This window comes from Mobula birostris, chromosome 5 (assembly GCF_030028105.1).
Source record: "Mobula birostris isolate sMobBir1 chromosome 5, sMobBir1.hap1, whole genome shotgun sequence".
In the NCBI taxonomy this organism is placed as follows: Eukaryota; Metazoa; Chordata; class Chondrichthyes; order Myliobatiformes; family Myliobatidae; genus Mobula; species Mobula birostris.
Window position 1 is genome coordinate 83,197,045 of NC_092374.1, and position 21,638 is coordinate 83,218,682.

A 21,638-nucleotide genomic window follows, 5' to 3' on the forward strand; every position below is an offset into this window, starting at 1 on the left:
TGACAGATCACTCTGGTGGTGATTCGTATGTGGGTTTGGAACGGCTCGACAGAGGATCTTCGACAACTGTTATTTATTAATTACCATCGTGGAACCTGTGGAATTCGACGTAATTGCCTTCTCTCTACATTTACCCTGGATTACAAATATCTCTCTCACCATTTATTCCGTGGATGAGCTGAACTTTCATACTTTACCATCTCAAGACTTTAAGCCTTGTTCCCCCGAACTCAATAGTTTGGGAGTTATATTTACACACACATATACATAACACTGTTAACTTCTGTTTATCTTGTTTAAGTTGCTATCGCAAACACGAGGAATTAGAGATTAATAAAGATAGTAGTTTTAACATCAAAACCAGACTGCAGTGTGAACTCTATTGCCGCTGGTTTGTTTCTAAAACGTTACGGTTCGTAACAGTGGCGATCAGACCAGGACAGCTGAGTCCCTACCCCTCTATCTTGGTGGCAGCATCTCCCGTGTGAATCCTGGGTATGAATGTGCTGAGGGGGGTGGTTCTCTGCAAACAAGTAAGGGTCGTTTTGCCCTTGTGGTGACCCAAACAGAGATATCGGTGGGATTCGCCATTGTGGGCACTCTTGGTGATTCCACTCCCCTCATGGGTGGTCAGTGCCAAACCGTACTGGACCCATGGAGGCACCAAAGAGATAGGGAGACTGTAAATGCCCTGAAACTTGAGGGAGTCATTTGCCCTGCCACCAGTCAATATGTGGAAAGTAAAATTCACCTATGACAATCTTATGTTTCTTGCAACAGTGCGATCTCTCTACAAATTTTCTCCTCTAAATTCTGCAGACTGTTGGGTGGTCTATAATATAGTGTTATTAGTGTGTTCATACCTTTCTTGTTACTCACTTCTACTCATAAAGCCTCTTCACTAGATGATTTTTCCAGTCTGTCCTAACTGAACTCCGTTGTGACTTCGATTCTAATTCGAAACTGGCTTATTCCCTGGTGCCCAGGTAAAGGTGTCCCAGATCAGATTCAGTGCACTTGAAAGAGGGAGGGTGAGCAGCCAAAAGTCTTGGTACTTATTGACACCAATGGCCTAGATAGACAAGGTGAGGAGGGATTTTAGGGAGCGAGGTAAAAAGCTGAAAAGCAGGACATCTAGGGTAGGAATCTCTGAGTTGCTGCCTGTGCCACGTGCCAGTGAAGATAAGAAAAGGATGATTTGGCAGGCGAACGTGCAGCTGAGGAACCGGTGCGGGGGGCATGGGGCAGGGGTTCAGATTTATGGATCACTGGAGCCTCTTCTGGGGAAGGTATGACCTGTACAAAGGGGACAGATTGCACCCGAACCTGAGAGGGGCCAATATCCTTGCAGGCAGGTTTGCTACAGCTGTTTGGGAGGATTTAAACTAATTTGGCAGGACGATGGGAACCAGAGTGTTAAGGCTGAGTTTGGGGTAATTGGTTTACAAACAGGCAGGGTGTACTGAAACTGCTGGCAAGGAGAGGCTAATGCTAGGGCAAAATTGCAGTGAACAGGATAATTTGCAATGTAAAAGGGAACAATATTGAAAAGAGTGATGCGTACAGGATTGAAGGTGCTGTATCTGAATGCAGTATGCAGCGTAGGGTAGGTGAACTTGTCTCGCAGTTGCACAGTAGGATTATGACGTTTGGGTATCACTGAAACGTGGCTGAAATAAGATTATAGCAGGATGCTTAATGTCAAACGTTTGTATTGAAAGGACAGGCAGGTAGGCAGAGGGGGTGGTGTGGCTCTGTTGGTTAAAAATGAAATTTAATCATTAGAAAGGTGACATAGTGTCAGAAGGTTTTAAGCCGTTAGGCAAGAGCTAAGAAACTGCAAGAGTAAAAAGACTGATGGGACTTGTATACAGACTCCCAAACAGTAGAATCAGAATCCCGTTTATTATTACCGACATGTGGTGTGAAATCTGTTAACTTAGCAGCAGCAGTTCAATACAATACATAATCTAGCAGAGAGAAAAAATAAAAATAATAATAAATAAACAAGTAAATCAATTACATAAATTAAATAGATTATTAAAAGTATATTTTTTAAAAAGTAAGGTAGTGTCCAAAGCTTCAATGTCCATTCAGAAATTGGATGGCAGAGGGGAAGAAGCTGTTCCTGAATCACTGAGTGTGTGCCTTCAGGCTTCTGTACCTCCTACCTGATGGTAACAATGAGAAAAGGACATGCCCTGGTGCTGGAGATCCTTCATAATGGGCGCCGCCTTTCTGAGACACCGCACCTTAAAGATGCCCTGGGTACTTTGTAGGTTAGTGCCCAAGATGGAGCTGACTAGATTTACAACCTTCTGCGGTGGTCTACAAATTACAACAGGAGATAGGAAATGCATGGCAAAAGAGCAATGTTACAACAGTCATGGGGAATTTCAATATGGGAAAATCACGTTGGTGCTGGATTCCAACAGGGGGAATTTGTAGAATGCCTATGAGATAGCCTTTTACAGCAGCTCAAGGTAGAGCTCACTCGGAGATGAGCGATTCTGGATTGGGTGTTGTGCAGTGAACCGGAATTGATTAGAGAGCTAAAGGTAAACAAAACCTTAGGGGGACAGTGATCATAATGTGTCAGAATTCACCCTGCAATTTGAGAGGGAGAATCCAAGGTCATATGTATCAGTATTACAGTGAAGTAAAGGGAATTACAGAGAGGAGCTGGCCAAAATTGATTGGAAAGGAACACCAGCAGGGATGGTGGCAGAGCAGCAATGGCTGGAATTTCTGGGAGCAATTCAGAAAGCACAGGATAGATACAGCCCAAAGGAGTATTCTAAAGGCAGGATGTCACAACTGTGGGTAACAAAGAGAAGGCAAAGCCAAAGAGAGGGCATAAAATAGAGCAAAAATTAGTGGGAATCTAAAGGAATGGGAAGCTTTAGAAATTCAACAGAAGGCAACTAAAAACATCACCCTCGTAGGGGACAATAATCTACCAACATTGCTGGGATGTGGAAGGGAACTGAGGGAAGGCTGTGCAAACTCCACACAAACAGCAGATATTTGGATCGAACCTGGGTCTGGATTTGTCAGGCAGTGGTTCTACCCATTGTGCCACTGTTCTGCTCACTGTAGCCCAGGGATATGGTGCTAATCAAACAAAGGTATGTGTTGGTCCCTGCATTAAAAATGTCTAGTATTGAAGGTTCTCAACTCATAACCTCGTACATTTATTTACCTCCATAGATGAAGAAGCCTGACATTGCTCGTGATTTCCACCATTTGCAGAATCTGGTGTTTCCCATCCTCAGTGCATTGCAATCCAGTGTACAGGATGTGAATTGAACTGTTCACCTCAAGCTGACAATCTATTCATTGTTCAGAGTTCAAAAAGTTAAGAGTAAATTGTATTATCAAAGTGCATATATGTCACCATATACAACTCTGAGATTCACTTTCCGGTGGGCATACTCCATAGAATTAGTAACTATAACATAATCAATGAAAGATCTACCAGAGTGCAGAAGACAACAAACTGCAAATCCAAATATAAATAAATAGCAATAAATCACAGGAACATGAGATAAAAAGTGCTTAAAATGAGATCATTGGTTGTGGGAAGCATGCCAATGGACGGTCAAGTGAGTGTAGTTATCCCCTGTTATTCGAGAGTCTGATAGTTGAGGGGTGGTAACTGTTCTTGATCCTGGTGGTGCGAGTCCTGAGTACATTCTACCTGATGGCAGCAGCGAGAGGAGAGCATGGCCTGAGTGGTGGGGATCTCTGATGATTACTACTACTACTGCTACTACGTCGACTCAGGCCTAGCGGGCCGGCGTCAGGAGTTTTGCCTTACAAAGTGTGAAACGAAAGACTGTGTGGCGCGCCACTCCGCACACAGACAATAGGTGGCCGTTGACTCACAAAGAGTTCATCCGCCCTTTGACAGGTTTTGTTTTTAGTCCTGCTGGGTGCCTACACACCCTCCTCCCTGGTTAACCGAAGTGCACCGGATGGGGGTGTGTACCGGTTGAGTCGCCGACAACCCGACCCGGGACAGGTAGTGCTGGGCCACGTAGTACCAGTAGCAAGGCGAGGCCCTGACCTGACCATGATGATGGATGCTGCTTTCCTGCGACAGTATTTCATGTAGGTGTGCTCAGTGGTTGGGAGATGTGCTCAACTGGCAGCAGATGGCGCATAAGTTCTACACAGCCATTTCAACTCCCGAGAAGCTGAGAAAACAATACGGAGAGGGATCCAAGTGCTCTGACGCCAGACCGTGCAAAGTTGACAAGTGGGTACAGCAAGCAGTTTGGAAGGCAAATGGCAGAGTGAAAGGGAGTTGGGAAGTTCCGATCCATTTGTTAATGGTGTTGGTGAGGTCATATCTGGAGTACAGGGAGCAGTTTTGGTCCCTTTATTTAACTTTGTATATCGGGGCACAGCACCATAGTGGTTTATACAACGATTTACAGTACAGGCAACCCGGGTTCAATTGCCGCCACTGCCGGTAAGGGTCGTTCTGTCCATGGCTGCAGTTTCCTTTCACAATTAAAGACTGCGGTTAATCGGTCATTGTAAGTATTCCCGTGATTAGGCTCGGGTTAAATTGGGGGGTTGCCAGGCGACGCGGCTCGGAAGGTCGGAAGGGCCTGTTCTGCGCTGTATCCAGCATGGCGTGTCCTGTTGACTCTTATCAACTTTTATCACTGCACCGTGCTATGGCACCTGCTCTGCCTGTGCCCGGAAGAAACAGCGCACCAAAGCAGCCTCCCCTCCACGGACTCTGTCTATACTCGGTGCCCCAGCAAATTAGCCAGCTCAAAGGCCCCTCCCATCCAACCATTCTCTCTTCTCCCCTCTCCCACTGGGCAGAAGATACAAAAGCCTTTGAGCACGTACCACCAGTACCAAGGACAGTGTCAACCCCATGTCTGGCAGTTCAGCCCTACCCAATCCCAAGCCTTCTGTGTCAGAGCGAATGTGTTTCGGGTAAGAATGTCACTGAATGTCACTGTGAGGTCTCTTGTCTGTTTCCATGAGTTGTGTGGAATTGGCGGCGTGACTGTGTGTGTGGAACCGCAAATACAAGAGATGCTGGAAATCTGGAGCAACGCACACACAGTGCTGGAAGAACCCGGCCGGTCAAGCAACATCTATGGAAAGAAATAGCGACCTTTCATCAGGTCTGGAAAGGAAGGTGCAGAGAAGCAAAGATCACGGAGGGAAGGCAGCGAGGGTCTCACAGGACCTGAGTTGCTAGGAAAGATTGAATAATTTCAGATTTTATTCCCTGGAGTGCAGGAGAGTATGGGGAGATTTGATAGAGGTATACAAAATTATGAGGGGGTATAGATAGGGTAAATGCAAGCAGGCTTTTTCCACTGAGGCTGGGTGGAACTGCAACCAGAGGTCATGGATTAAGGCTGAAAGGTGAAAAGTTTAAAGCGAACATTAGGGGAAACTACTCAGAGGGTGGTGAGAGTGTGAAATGGGCTGCCAACACAAGTGGTGTATGTGAACTTGATTACAACGTTTAAGAGAAGTTTAGATAGGCACATGGAAGGGCTATGGTCCCGGTGGGAGTAGGCAGTTTAAACGGTTCGGCGCGGGTTAGATAGGCCGAAGCGCCTGTTTCTGTGTTGTGCTTTTCTGACTCTAATTACTGTCGAGGAAAAGGAAATCGTTTTCGGTTAGGCTTATATCGAAGAGACCACACAATGGCACAACACAACAAAAAGAAATTCTTCAGATGATGTATTCCTCGTAGAAGTTTCTGCGTGACGAGTGAGATTTTCGTGAAACTAACCGAGTTTGAATATGTAATTATGTGTGAAAGGGCGACAGGGTAAGTGTAAATGTGTGTCCCAAGTGAGTGCTACAATCTCGCAGTTACCTATAGAAAATAGTAATAGGATTAATTCTCTCTCATCCTCTACCGCTCTCTGTTCCTCTCTCCCTCGCACCCAGACGAGGACAAAAAAAGTTTAATGTTCTAAGTAAATTTATGTGTATGTGTCATTCCGCGTCAGCGAGAGAAAGAGATTGGGTGTTGGTCTGCGCGCTTGCACGCAAAAGATATTGTGCACGTCAACTGTTTAAACTTCAGTTAACCGTGAACTGAGATGACAGATTACAAAGCACTATCACAGCCCGGCTAGCTCAGTCGGTAGAGCATGAGACTCTTAATCTCAGGGTCGTGGGTTCGAGCCCCACGTTGGGCGATGCTTCATTTAAAGCACTTTAATTTAGCGGTTTTACACCCGCCGCACACGCTTTGTGGAAGCACTAACTGTAACCATTGGTAACTGCACCGAAAGCATACAAAATACGGATACGGCACAAAAATCTGCAAATGCTAGAAATCCAGAGCTAACACACGCAAAATGCTGGAGTAACTCAGGCAGCGTGTATGAAAAAGAGTAGAGTCGACGTTTCATTTCATCGGGACTGGACTGGAGGGAAGGAAGAAACATATGGTGATAAAGAGGTACGAATTGAGCTATTGATTGGTGAAAGAGATTACTAGGCTGGAGAAGGGGAAAATATAATTTTAGGCCATTAGCGCTATATTAGGTCATTTTTAACCTCGGCCATTGGGTTCTATAACGTCAACCTATAGCCGTGGAAATGATGACCCCCCCCCCGCCCCCCGTTCGACTGTTTGTAGTAACTTATTTTTTATTCTTTCTGCTTCTCTTCTAATATTTAAATCTTTGCACTTGTAATGCTACTGTGACACTGTAATTTCCTTTGGGATCAATCAATAAAGTATCTGTCTGTCTGTATCAGAATCAAGTTTATTCTCACCGGCATGTGACGTTAAATTTGTTAACTTAGCAGCAGTTCAATGCAATACATAATCTAGCAGAGAGAAAAAAATAAAATAACTAATATCAATATATCAATTACAATATACAGTTGAAGTCAGAAGTTTACGTACACCTTAGCCAAATACATTTAAACTCAGTTTTTCACAATTCCTGACATATAATCCTAGAAAACATTCCCTGTCTTAGGTCAGTAAGGATCACTACTTTATTTTAAGAATGTGAAATGTCAAAATAATAGTAGAGAGAATGATTTATTTCAGTTCTTATTTCTTTCATCACTTTCCCAGCGGGTCAGAAGTTTACATACACCTTGTTAGTATTTGGTAGCATTGCCTTTAAATTGTTTAACTTGGGTCAAACGTTTTGGGTTGCCTTCCACAAGCTTCTCACAGTAAGTTGCTGGAATTTTGTTCCATTCCTCCGGACAGAACTGGTGTAACTGAGTCAGGTTTGTAGGCCTCCTTGCTCGCACACGCTTTTATACTTTATACTTTATTGTCACCAAACAATTGATACTAGAGCGTACAATCATCACAGTGATATTTGATCCTGTGCTTCGCACTCCCTGGAGTACAAATCGATAGTAAATATTTAAAATTTAAATTATAAATCATAAATAGAAAATAGAAAAGGGAAAGTAAGGTAGTGCAAAAAAACCGAGAGGCAGGTCCGGATATTTGGGGGGTACAGCCCAGATCCGGGTCAGGATCCGTTCAGCAGTCTTATCACAGTTGGAAAGAAGCTGTTCCCAAATCTGGCTGTATGAGTCTTCAAGCTCCTGAGCCTTCTCCTGGAGGGGAAGAGGGTCTGGTGTGTTGGCTGGGTGGGTCGTGTCCTTGATTATCCTGGCAGCACTGCTCCAACAGCGTGCGGTGTAATGTGAGTCCAAGGACGGAAGATTGGTTTGTGTGATGTGCTGGGCTGTGTTCACGATTTTCTGCAGCTTCTTCCGGTCTTGGACAGGACAACTTCCATACCAGGTTGTGATGCACCCTAGAAGAATGCTTTCTACGGTGCAGCCATAAAAATTATTGAGGGTTTTAGGGGACAGACCAAATTTCTTTAGCTTTCTCAGGAAGTAAAGGCGCTGGTGGGCCCTCTTGGCAGTGGACTCTGCTAGGCTGGACCAAGTCAGGTCATTTGTGATATTGACCCCGAGGAACTTAAAGCTTTCGACTGTTCCACTTGCGCACCACCGATGTAAATGGGGTTTGCGGTTCGCTACTACTGCTACTTTTTCAGTTTTGCCCACAAATTTTCTATCGGATTGAGGTCAGACAATGATGTCAAGTCTGGTTCATCCTTGGGAGCAATTTCCAAACACCTGAAGGTACCACGTTCATCTGTACAAACAATAGTAAGCAAGTATAAACACCATGGGACCACGCGGCCGTCATTCCGCTCAGGAAGGAGACACATTCTGTCTTCTAGAGACGAATGTACTTTGGCGCAAAAACTACAAATCAAACCCAGAACAACAGCAACGGACCTTGTGAAGATGCTGGAGGAAATAGGTAGACAAGTATCTATATCCACAGTAAAATGAGTCCTATATCGACATAACCTGAAAGGCTGCTCAGCAAGGATGAAACCACTGCTCCAAAACAGCCATAAAAAAGCCAGACTACAGTTTGCAAGTGCAAGACCTTACTTTTAGGAGAGATGTCCTCTGGTCTGATGAAACAAGAATTGAACTGTTTGGCCATAATGACCATCCTTATGTTTGGAGGAAAAAGGGTGAGGCTTGCAAGCCGAAGAACACCAACCCAACCGTGAAGCATGGGGATGGCAGCATCATGTTGTGGGGGTGCTTTGCTGCAGGAGGGACTGGTGCACTTCACAAAATAAATGGCATCATGAGGAAGGAAAATTATGTGGATATATTGAAGCAACATCTCAAGACATCAGCCAGGAAGTTAAAGCTCAGTCGCAAATGGGTCTTCCAAAAGGACAATGACCCCATGCAAAGTTGTGGAAAAATTGCTTAAGGACAACAAAGTCAAGGTATTGGAGTGGCCATCACAAAACCCTAACTTCAATCCGATAGAAAATTTGTGGGCAGAACTGAAAAAGCGTGTGTGAGCAAGGAGGCCTACAAACCTGACTCAGTTACACCAGTTCTGTCTGGAGGAATGGAACAAAATTCCAGCAACGTACTGTGAGAGGCTTGTGGACGGCACCCAAAACGTTTGACCCAAGTTAAACAATTTAAAGGCAATGCTACCAAATACTAACAAAGTGTATGTAAACTTCTGACCCACTGGGAAAGTGATGAAAGAAACAAAAGCTGAAATCTCTACTATTATTCTGACATTTCACATTCTTAAAATAAAGTAGTGATCCTAACTGACCTAAGGCAGGGAACGTTTTCTAGAATTAAATGTCAGGAATTGTGAAAAACTGAGTTCAAATGTATTTGGCTAAGGTGTATGTAAACTTCTGACTTCAACTGTATGTATATTGAATAGATTTTTTAAAGTGCAAAAAACAGAAATACTGTACATTTTATAAAGTGAGATTGTGTCCAAGGGTTCAATGTCTATTTAGGAATTGGATGTCAGAGGGGAAGAAGGGTAAGATGAAGGAAAACATACCAATCCTCATAGAATCGCTGAGTGTGTGCCTTCAGGCTTCTGTACCTCCTACCTGATGGTAACAGTGAGAAAAGGGCATGCCCTGGGTGCTGGAGGTCCTTAATAATGGACACTGCCTTTCTGAGACACCGCTCCTGGAAGATGTCCTGGGTACTTTGTAGGCTAGTGCACAAGATGGAGCCGACTAAATTTACAACCTTCTGCAGCTTCTTTCGGTTCTGTGCAGTAGCCACCACCAACCCCGCCCCCCCCCCCCCCGCACCAGACAGTGATGCAGCCTGTCAGAATGCTCTCCACGGTACATCTACAGAAGTTTTTGAGTATATTTGTCGACATGCCAAATCTCTTCAAATTCCTAATGAAGTATAGCCACTGTCTTGCCTTCTTTATAACTACATCGATATGTCACGACCACGTTAGATCCTCAGAGGTCTTGTCACCCAGGAACTTGAAACTGCTCACTCTCTCCACTTCTGATCCCGCTATCAGGATTGGTATGTGTTCCTTCGTCTTACCCTTCCTGAAGTTCACAATCAGCTCTTTCGCCTTACAGACATTGAGTGCCAGATTGTTGCTGTGGCACCACTCCACTAGTTGGCATATCTCACTTCTGTACGCCCTCTCATCACCACCTGAGATTCTACCAACAATGGTTGTATCATCAGCAAATTTATAGATGGTATTTGAGCTATGCCCAGCCACACAGTCAGGGGTATAGAGAGAGTAGAGCAGTGTACTAAGCACATACCCCTGAGGTGCACCAGTGTTGATTGTCAGTGAGGAGGAGATATTATCACCAATCTGCACAGATTGTTGTCTTCCGGTTAGAAAGTTGAGGATCCAATTACAGAGGGAGGTACAGAGGCCCAGGTTCTGCAACTTCTCAATCAGGATTGTTGGAATGATGGTATTAAATGCTGAACTATAGTCGATGAACAGCATCCTGACGTAGGTGTTTGTGTTGTCTAGGTGGTCTAAAGCCGTTTGAAGAGCCATTGAGATTGTGTCTGCCGTTGACATATTGTGGCGATAGGCAAATTGGAATGGGTCCAGGTCCTTGCTGAGGCAGCAGTTCAGTCCAGTCATGACCAACCCCTGAAAGCATTTCATCACTGTCGATGTGAGTGCTACCGGGCGATAGTCATTAAGGCAGCCCACATTATTCTTCTCAGGCACTGGTATAATTGTTGCCTTTTTGAAGCAAGTGGCGACTCCGCCCGTAGCAGTGAGAGGTTGAAAGTGTCCTTGAATACCCCCACTAGTTGGTTGGCACAGGTTTTCAGAGCCTTACCAGGTACTCCATAGGGACCTTCCTCCTTGCGAGGGTTCACTGTCTTTAAAGACAGTTTAACAGAGACAGAGGTCACAGGGTCATCAGGTGCAGCAGGGATCCTCCGCCGGATCTATGCTTTCAATCGCCAGTCCTTTGACTTTCTCGTGTCCTGCAAGGATCGAAAGATCCCCATCTACAGACGACAGGACCTGCCGTCTCAAACGCCGACAGGCATAAATGTCTCCGGACTGCAATCCCTGCTGGCGATCTCAACGGCTCTAACGATCTCGAGCAGATTGAAAATCCGGATTCCAAAAATAGGAAATCTGCAGATGCTGGAAATCCAAGCAACACACACAAAATGTTTCCCCAAACAGTCCTTCCAGGTGAGGCGAAACTTCACCTGTGTGACTGTTGGGGTCAAATACTGTGTCCGCTGCTCCCGTTGTGGCCTCCTGTATAGCAGTGGGACCCGACGTAGATCGGGAGACCGCTTCGTCCGCTAGAAAAAGCGGGATCTCCCAGTAGCCACCCATTTTAATTCCACTTCTATTCCATCTTCGGATATGTCAATCCATGGCCTCCTCTACTGTCGCGATGAGGCCACACTCAAGTTGTAGGAACAACACCTTGCATTCTGTCTGGGTAGCGTCCAAGCCTCCAATCTGGTTGCATGAACATCGATTTCTTGAACTTCCGGTAATAGCCCCGCACCCGCCCCCCCGCCTCACCATTCCCCATCATCTTTTTCCCTCTCTCACCTTATCACCTTGTTTGCCCATCGCCTCCCTCTCCTCTCCCCCTTTTCTTTCTTCCATGACCTTCCGTCCTCTTTTATTAGACTCCACCTTCTCCAGCCCTGTATCTCTTTCACCAGTCAACATCCCAGCTCTTTACTTCATCCCTCCCCCTCCCGGTTTTACCCGTCATCGTGTGTTTCTCTTTCCCCTCCCCCGCCACCCTTTAAATCTACTCCTCGATTTTTTTTTACCCCAGTCCTGCTGAAGGGTTTCGGGCCGAAACGTGGTTTCTCTATAGGTGCCGCCTTGCCTTGACTCCATCGCCATCAATGCGGTTTCCAACGACCTCGGACACGTTTAAAGTGCCGACTGCGCAACCTCCAACTCCGACTCCAGCCTTGACCGACAGCACCTCCAGCCTGGACTTTACGCGCCGCCGCTGGAACCCCCGTCTCCACCATTTCCCCCACCACCACTCTGCAATCCCGTGTCTCTCGGGTCCCACCGCCAGCTCTTGGGTCCTCGGAGACTCCATCTTCCTCTCACCCCACCTTCCCTGAACACCGAACCTCCCTTCTCCTCTGACACTATCAGCCCCCTTCAGCTCTCTGATCCCAGCTCTCATCCGTGGCAGGTCTCCATCATTTCCTCCGACCTTCCCCTCTCTGAGGCAGAATGTTTTATCCACTGTGAGGGCCACACCTTCGTCCCCCAGCACCTACACCTCAGTGAGTCCCGCGCCGCCTCGACGCTGAGCTTTTCTTCTGCCGCCTCCGTCTCCTGGCCTACCTCTACTTCTTTGGCAAGGGCTCTCCAACCCGTACCGATGACCCCTTCTCCCGTCTTCAACCACCACCTCCCTCTTCCTGGACACCCGGCTCTGGTCTTCTGCCTGCTCCGGGTCTTTTCATTGCCAACTGCCGACGGGACACCAACAGTCTCGACTTCAACACTCCTCTCTCCAATTCCAACCTCAGCCCTTCCGAACGCTCAGCTCTCCACTCCCTCCGCACTAATCCTAACCTCATCATCAAACCCGCAGACAAAGGTGGTGCTGTAGTAGTCTGGCGGACTGACCTCTACCTTGCTGAGGCCCAGCGACAACTGTCAGACACTTCCTCTTACTTACTTCTCGAACAAAACCCCACTAAGGAGCACCAGGCCATTGTCTCCCACACCATCACGGACCTTATTAACTCTGGGGATCTCCCATCCACTGCCCCCAAGCTCATAGTTCCTTCATCCCGTACCTCCCGTTTCTACCTCCCACCTAGGATCCACAAACCTGCTTTTCCGGGTGGACCTATTGTTTCTGCTCGTTCCTGCTCCGCTCAACTCATATCCGCATATCTCGACTCGGTTTTATCACCTCCGTATCCCCTTCTACTTACATCCCGTCTACACGGTCTGGATCTTTTCAATGATTTCAGGTTCCCTGGCTCTCATCTTCTTATTTTCACCGTGGATGTCCTGTCCCTACACACCTCCATCCCCCACCAAGAAAGCCTCAAAGTTCCCCGTTTCTTTCTGGACACCAGACCCAACTAGTTCTCCTCCACCACCAATCTCCTCCGTCTCGCTGAGTTGTCCTCACTCTCAATAATTTCTCCTTTGGCTCCTCCCACTTCCTTCAAACTAAAGGTGCAGCCCCCGGTACTCGCATGGGTCGCGGCTATGCCTGCCGAGTCCATGTGCCAAGCCCACACCGACATCATCACTGGCTTGGACGCAATTCTGGCGCCCTTCCGCACGTAATCCCTGGTCGTCACAAACATTCCTGTCTGGGGCCATTGGTGTTTCTACACAAGACCGTGGCCGCGATGAAACCAGTCAGGACACACTGCACTGTATGTCTATAGAAGTTTGTCAAAGTTCAGATGATATGCTGACTCTGCGCAAGCTTCTCAGAAAGTGGAGGCACGCAGCCGCGCCTTCTTTGTAAAGGCTTCACGCTGGTCCCAGTTCAGATCCTGTATACAATCAAAGTTTAAAACCGCCTCCAAGTCCTCTGGTTTCCGGAGGCGCAGCCAATGATCCCGCTGATCAAAACCCGGGAGAAACTGCCGCGGGCTTTGAGAATGAACGCAGTTGCCGAGGAAAAAGGCGAGGGGCGACACGGCCGCTGGTACCAGCGATCTCACGTGCTCTGTGCCGAGTTTCCGCTGCTGAGACCCGCCGTCAGCTTGAGCTGAGCGGGGACTTGATATCACCGGTGCGGTGACGGATTCGAGCTGTGGGTCCACCTTGTTCTTCTTCCCCCGCCCCGACCTTCTTGTTCGGCTTCTTCCACCTTCCTTTCCAGTCGTGATGAGGGCCTCGGCCCGAAACTTTAACTGTTTATTCCCCTCCTGCCCAGCTGAGTTCCTTCAACAGCTTGCGTGTGTTGCATCTGCCGACATTCTGCTATGTTAAAGGCTTAATTGTTTTTTTTCCAGTTCCCTTTCACATCAGACGCTCGATTTGGCCTCTAAAACAGTCAAAATGTTTAACCATTTCCCACCCCGCACAGAGACAAGAAATTACGAAACACTATGTTGTCACAGCCCGGCTAGCTCAGTCGGTAGAGCATGAGACTCTTAATCTCAGGGTCGTGGGTTCGAGCCCCACGTTGGGCGCGGTTCTTTTTAATTATTGCCTGCTGATTCCCGACCTTATCAGAAACACCCGTCCCCAAAGCCCGAGGTGACTTCTCAGCCGCAGGATCACTGGGAACGCCTCCAGCTATCAGAGGACTGGCAGCTGTTTTATGAGAAAAGCTTTTTCCTTTGCAGTTTCCAGTTCAGTGTGTTTCCCCAGTCGCGTTCTGTCCGGCTGTGTGTGTGTGTGTGTGTGTCCTCTATGTGTGTCTGAGTGTCTCTATCTGTTTGTGTATGTGTGAGACAGAGAAAATTTCCCGCCCCGCACTGAGACAAGAAACCCGGAAGTGGTTTCCTCTCACTGCTCAGTCACCTCTGTCGGTAAAGCATGAGACTTTTAATCTCAAGGTCCTTGGTTCGAGCCCCACGTTAAATGTTAATATTTTAAGCAAGAAAACTTTTTTTATTTCCATCTTTTACAGTCTCAAAATAACAAAAAAGGAAAAGGGCCAGAAGCAAAAGTTTGGGCACCCTGCATGGCAGTACTTAGTAACACTCCCTTTGGGAAGTATCACAGCTTGTAAACGCTTTCTGTAGCCAGCTAAGCGTCTTTCAATCAACACATATAAAAGTTGCCGGTGAGCGCAGCAGGCCAGGCAGCATCTCTAGGAAGAGGTACAGTCGACATTTCGGGCCCAGACCCTTCGTCAGGACTAACTAAAAGAAGAGCTAGTAAGAGATTTGAAAGTGGGAGGGGGAGGGGGAGATCCAAAATGATAGAAGACAGGAAGGGGAGGGATGGAGCCAAGAGCTGGACAGTTGATTGGCAAAAGGGATAAATAGAAACATAGAAAATAGGTGCAGGAGTAGGCCATTCGGCCCTTCGAGCCTGCACCGTCATTTATTATGATCATGGCTGATCATCCAACTCAGAACCCCGGCCCAGCCTTCCCTCCATACCCCCTGACCCCCGTAGCCACAAGGGCCATATCTAACTCCCTCTTAAATATAGCCAATGAACTGGCCTCAACTGCTTCCTGTGGCAGAGAATTCCACAGATTCACCACTCTCTGTGTGAAGAAGTTTTTCCTAATCTCAGTCCTAAAAGGCTTCCCCTCTATCCTCAAACTGTGGCCCCTCGTTCTGGACTTCCCCAACATCAGGAACAATCTTCCTGCATCTAGCCTGTCCAATCCCTTTAGGATCTTATACGTTTCAATCAGATCCCCCCTCAATCTACTAAATTCCAACGAGTACAAGCCCAGTTCATCCAGTCTTTCTTCATATGAAAATCCTGCCATCCCAGGAATCAATCTGGTGAACCTTCTCTGTACTCCCTCTATGGCAAGGATGTCTTTCCTCAGATTAGGGGACCAAAACTGCACACAATACTCCAGGTGTGGTCTCACCAAGGCCTTGTGCAACTGCAGTAGTACCTCCCTGCTCCTGTACTCGAATCCTCTCGCTATAAATGCCAGCATACCATTCGCCTTTTTCACCGCCTGCCGTACCTGCATGCCCACTTTCAATGACTGGTGTATAATGACACCCAGATCTCGTTGCACCTCCCCTTTTTCTAATCGACCACCATTCAGATAATAATCTGTTTTCCTATTTTTGCCACCAAAGTGGATAACTTCACATTTATCCACATTAAATTGCATCTGCCATGAATTTGCCCACTCACCCAACCTATCCAAGTCACCCTGCATCCTCTTAGCATCCTCCTCACAGCTAACACTGCCCCCCAGCTTCGTGTCATCCACAAACTTGGAGATGCTGCATTTAATTCCCTCATCCAAGTCATTAATATATATTGTATACCAGAGGATCATGAGACAGGAGGCCCAGGGAGAAGGAAAAGGGGGAGGGGGAAGCCCAGAGATTGGGCAAGGGGTATAGTGAGAGGGACAGAGGGAGTAAAAGGAGAGAGAGAAAAAGAATATATATATAATAAATAACGGATGGGGTACAAGGGGGAGGTGGGGCATTAACGGAAGTTAGAGAAATCAATGTTCATGCCATCAGTTTGGAGGCTACCCAGATGGAACATAAGGTGCTGTTCCTCCAACCTGAGAGTGGCTTCATCTTGACAGTAGAGGAGGCCGTGGATAGACATATCAGAATGGGAATGGGATGTGGAAATTAAAATGTGTGCCCACTGGGAGGTCCTGCTTTCTCTGGCGGACAGAGCGTAGGTGTTCAGCGAAACGGTCTCCCAGTCTGCGTCGGGTCTCGCCAATATATAGAAGGCCCCATCGGGAGCACTGGACGCATTATATCACCCCAGCCGACTCACAAGTGAGGTGTCGCCTCACCTGGAAGGACTGTTTGGGGGATTTTTGCCCATTCTTCCTTGCAAAAGGCTTCTAGTTCTGTAAGATTCTTGGGCCGTCTTGCATGCACTGCTCTTTTGAGGTCTATTCACAGATTCTCGATGATGTTTAGGTCAGGGGACTGTGAGGGCCATGGCAAAACCTTCAGCTTGCGCCCCTGTGTGTGTAGTCCACTGTGGATTTTCATTACCCTGTCATAGAAGCCATTCTCTTTTAATCTTCGGCTTTTTTTTTTACAGACAATGTGATGTTTGCTTCCAGAATTTGCTGGTATTTAATTAAATACCAGTTCTAAAGTCCTATTTTAACTTCATCAGTCCACAGGACTTGTTTCCAAAATGCATCAGGCTTGTTTAGATGTTCCTTTGAACCTTTTGAATAGAAGTTCTTGGCCACAATGAGCAAACGTATGTTTGGAGAAAAAAGGGTGCAGAATTTCATGAAAAGAACACCTCTCTAACTGTTAAGCACGGGGGTGGATCAATCATGCTTTGGGCTTGTGTTGCAGCCAGTGGCACGGGGAACATTTACTGCTAGACGGAAGAATGAATTCAATTAAATACCAGCAAATTCTGGAAGCAAACATCACACCGTCTGTAAAAAAGCTGAAGATGAAAAGAGGGTAGCTTCTACAACAGGATAATGAACCTAAACACACCTCAAAATCCACAATGGACTACCTCCAGAGGCGCAAGCTGAAGGTTTTGCCATGGCCCTCACAGTCCCCCGACCTAAACATCATTGATAATCTGCGGACAGACCTCAAAAGAGCAGTGCGTGCAGGACGGTCCAAGAATCTCACAGAACTAGAAGTCTTTTGCAAGGAAGAATGGGTGAAAATCCCGCAAACAAGAGTTGAAAGACTCTTAGCTGGCTACAGAAAGCGTTTACAAGCAGTGACATTTGCCAAAGGGGGTGTTACTAAGTACTGCTATGCAGGGTGCCCAAACTTTTGCTTCGGGCCCTTTTCCTTTTTTGTTATTTTGAAACTGTAAAAGATGGACATTAAAAAGTTTTCTTGCTTAAACTATTAAAGAAATGTGTCATCTTTAACTTTATGCCTTTTGGAAATCAGTTCATCTTTTACTTGCTTAGCTATTCACAGTAACAGAAATTTTGACTGGGGGGGTGTGTGCCCAAACTTTTGCATGCCACTGTAAATACCCTGAGATTCATTGTCTTGCAGACATTCACAGCGGAGCGTAGAAGCAATGAAATCGCTACACACACAAAGACAGAATGTGTGTGTGTGCAAAAGGCGACAAACTCCGCAAATGCAAAAAAGCAAATAGATAGGTAGATAGATAGATGGATAAATAGATAGTTACATAAATGGATAGAGATAGAAAGAAAGAGATAATACTGATAACATAAGTAGTATTGTCCCTTGAAGTGAGCCCATAGGTTACGGAATCAGTTCAGTGTTGAGGTGAGTGAAATTATCAACACCGGTTCAGGTGTCTGATGGTTGAGGGGTAATAACTGTTCTTGACCCTGGTGCTGGTGGTGTGGGGCCTAATGTTCCTGTACCTTCTTTTTGTTTTCCCCCTCCCCCTTCCCCCGTTCACCGGTCAGGACACTGCACATCTATAGAAGATTGTCAATGTTTTGTATGACATTCCGAATCTGCGCAAACTTCTAAGAAAGTTGAGGTACTGCCGCTCTTTCTTTGTAAAAACACATACATGCTGGTCCCAGAACAAATCCTAATACTGTACCGCCTACAAGTCCTCTGGTTTCCGGAGGCCCTTCCACTAATCCCGCTACTCAAAATCTGGGAGAAACTGCCTCGGGTTTTGAGAACGAGCAGAGTTGCCGGGAAAACGGGAGTGGGGCGACCTGGCTGCGGGAACCGGCGATCTCAAGTGTTCTGTGCCGAGGTTCTGCTGCTGAGACCCGCTGTCAGCTTGAACTGAGCGAGGTTGACCGCACCGGTGCTGCGCGGGTTCGGAGCTGTGGCTCCCGGCTGGCTTTTATGGTTACTTTCCGTTCCCTTTCACAGCCGACTCTAGATCCGGGCTTCAAAATGTACAGAACAATTTAACCATTTCCTGCCCTCCCACTGAGACAGGGAACTTAGAAATACGCTATTGTAACAGCCCGGCTAGCTCAGTCGGTAGAGCATGAGACTCTTAATCTCAGGGTCGTGGGTTCGAGCCCCACGTTGGGCGGAGGTATCTTTAATTTTTCTGTGCTGATTGCCGATCTTCTCACGCCGTGCCTCTCGGGAATTACACTCGTTCCCAAGCCCGTGGCAGCTTCCGAGGAGTGAAATCTTCGAACGCACTTCCAATAACCAGAAAACTGATTCAGCGGTTTTATGGGAAATACTCTGCCCTTTCCAATATGTCACATTTAGTTCCCAGTATCTCCCCAGTCGCGCCCTTCGGCAATAAGCGTGTGTGTGTGTGTGTGTGTGACAGATAGAGAGAGAGAGAGAGTGAGAGAGAGAGACTGTGACCGCAGTGCAGATTCGAGCCCCGGGATGAAACACTATTCCGGACGATGCAATATCACTCATTGTTACAACGTTCAAGGTCAAAGTAAACGTATTATCGAAGTACATATAAGCCAGCATATTCTACTATATACTGCCAAAGTATCATAAACAAACCTGAGATTTATTTTTGCGGGCATTCACAACAAGTACAAGAAACACAATAGAAGCAATGAAAAACCGCACTAACAGGACGGTTAAACACCAATGTGTAAATTGTGCAAGCACAACAATGAAAAATAATAGCAATAATAATAGATAAATAATCAATAAATACAGAGAAGTGAACCCGTAGTTTGTGGAATCGGTTCATTATTATTCCCTCTGGTTCAAGATTGAGGGGTAATAATTGTTCCTGAACCTGGTGGTGTGGATCCTGAGGCGCCTGTATTTTCCTCCTGATGACAGCAGAGAGAAGGGAGCATGACGTGGGTGGGGGTCGCTGATGATGGATGCTGCTTTCCCGCAACAGCATTTCAAGTAGATGTGCTCAATAGTGGGGAAGGCTTTGCCCGTGATGGACTGGGCTGTATCCAATGCATTTCTGTAGCCTAATACCAGGCTGTGATACGAACAGCAAAATGCACTCTCCACGGTGTATCTATAGATGTTTGTCAGAGTTTTAGATGACATTCTGAATGCTCGAAAACCTCTAAGAGAATAGCCGTACTTTCTTTGTAATGACACGTACATGCTGGTCCTAGGACAGATCCTCTGAAATTAAAGTCGTTGACCCTCTCCATCTCTGATTCCCTGATGAGGGCAGGCTCATGGGCCACTGGTTCCCTCCTCTTATAGTCAATAATCAGCTCTTTGGTCTTGCTGGCACGGAGTGGGAGATTGTTGTTGTTGTTGCTGCTACACTCGGTGGGAGTTTTCAATCCCCCTCTCTTCTTTTTGCTGATTAGTCACCACTTCTGATTCGGCCAATGACAGTGGTGTCGTCAACAAACTTAAATCCGGCAATGGAGCTGTGCTTAGACTCGCAGTCGTACATACAAAGCGAGCAGAGCAGGGGGCCAAGAACACAGCCTTGTATACACCTGTGCAGGTGGAGATCGTGGAGAAGGTGCTGTTACCAATTCGAACTGACTGGGATCTTCGTATGAGGAGGTCACCACTCCACTCCCTTTGCAATTTTTGCTCATTTCTTTTTCAATTCCTGCTAAAACATTGTCTACATTTACATTATTTATCATTATATTGTAATTTGTCCTTTACTGTGCCTATTGTCTTGTGTATTAATTATTGTACTGTCTTGAACTGTTTTGTGGACATTATGTAGCCCCGTGTAGGCCTGAAGTCTAATGTAGTTTTGTGTTGTTTCGGGTAGTCTAATGCAGTTTTGTGTTGTTTCAGGTAGTCTAGTGTAGCTTTGTGTTGTTTCACGTAGTCTAGTGTAGTTTTGTGTTCTTTCACGTAGTCTAGCGTAGTTTTGTGTTCTTTCATGTAGTCTAGTGTAGTTTTGTGTTGTTTCAGATAGTCTAGTGCAGTTTTGTGTTGTTTCACGTAGTCTAGTGTAGTTTTGTGTTCTTTCACGTAGTCTAGCGTAGTTTTGTGTTCTTTCATGTAGTCTAGTGTAGTTTTGTGTTGTTTCAGATAGTCTAGTGCAGTTTTGTGTTGTTTCAGGTAGTCTAGTGTAGTTTTGTGTTGTTTCAGGTAGTCTAATGCACTTTTGTGTTGTTTCAGGTAGTCTAATACAGTTTTGTGTTGTTTCAGGTAGTCTAGTGTAGTTTTGTGTTGTTTCAGGTAGTCTAGTGTAGCTTTGTGTTGTTTCGTGTAGCACCATGGTCCTGAAGGATCTCTGTTTCGTCTACCAGCAGTTATGGTTGAAACGACAATAAAAGCGACTTGACTTGACTTAGAATCGAGGATCAAGTTGCACAGGTAGGAATTAGGGCCTAGATCTTGGAGCTTATTGATGCGTTTTGAGGGGATGACAGTATTGGATACCGAGCTGTAGTCAGTGAAGAGTATCCCGATGTATGCATCCTCACAGTCCAGGACCGGGTGACGAACCATTGAGATGACAGCTAATGCGGACTTATTACTCCGGTACTCAAAATGGAACGGATCCAAGTAGCTTCTCTGGCGCAGCTGATACCTTTCAACACCAACCTTTCAAAGCACTCCGTCACAGTGAACGACAGAGGCAGATTACCAGGTTCTTCTTGAGAACCGGTATGACTGAAGCAAGAGGTTAAAGATATCGGTGAGCACTCCAGCCTGTTGATCAGCACAGGTCTCTAGTACTCGGCCAGGTACGGCATCTGGGCCGGATGCTTTCCGTGGGTTCACCCTCTGAGGAGGACAGCCAGATGATCGTATTTCCCGAAACGCGGTCTAGCATTCCGAAGGCGAGACTTCGTGTCCCTGCATCAAAACTGGGAAGGAGGGGAGAAAAGGAGGTGGGAGCATTAGGGAGGAATCAGGGCGATTGATCTTAGAAAAGGATCGGGCATGTTGTTTTCTGAGTGAGAGGTGAGCGAGTTGAAACAAGCATTAAAGTTAAACAGGAGCGCCCAACGTGGGGCTCGAACCCACGAATCTGAGATTAAGAGTCTCACGCTCTACCGACTGAGCTAGCCAGGCTGTTGGAGCGAGTAGTTTCGTAGCTTCTTATCGCAGTGCGAAGGCGTGGGGATGATTGTTTAATTTATTTGTAAGTTTCAGAGGTCTGGTACAGTCGTCTGTTGCGAAATGGTACGGGAAAAAAATAATACAATCATAAACACAAGAAATTCTGCAGCTGCTGGAAATCCAGAACAACACACACAAAATGCTGGAGAAACTCAACAGGTCCGGCAGCAAATATGGAAAAG

General features: G+C 46.4%; 4 non-coding genes across 4 annotated transcripts; 3 read left to right on the plus strand and 1 right to left on the minus strand.

Moving 5' to 3' along the window:
- Positions 1–6,118: 6,118 nt before the first annotated feature.
- On the plus strand, positions 6,119–6,191 carry trnak-cuu (transfer RNA lysine (anticodon CUU)). The gene has a single exon. It is a non-coding gene; the product is annotated as a tRNA-Lys (tRNA).
- A 7,758-nt stretch (positions 6,192–13,949) lies between these two features.
- Positions 13,950–14,022, plus strand: trnak-cuu (transfer RNA lysine (anticodon CUU)). Its single transcript has one exon. It is a non-coding gene; the product is annotated as a tRNA-Lys (tRNA).
- A 4,395-nt stretch (positions 14,023–18,417) lies between these two features.
- On the plus strand, positions 18,418–18,490 carry trnak-cuu (transfer RNA lysine (anticodon CUU)). The gene has a single exon. It is a non-coding gene; the product is annotated as a tRNA-Lys (tRNA).
- A 2,845-nt stretch (positions 18,491–21,335) lies between these two features.
- On the minus strand, positions 21,336–21,408 carry trnak-cuu (transfer RNA lysine (anticodon CUU)). The gene has a single exon. It is a non-coding gene; the product is annotated as a tRNA-Lys (tRNA).
- Between the last annotated feature and the right edge of the window lie 230 nt (positions 21,409–21,638).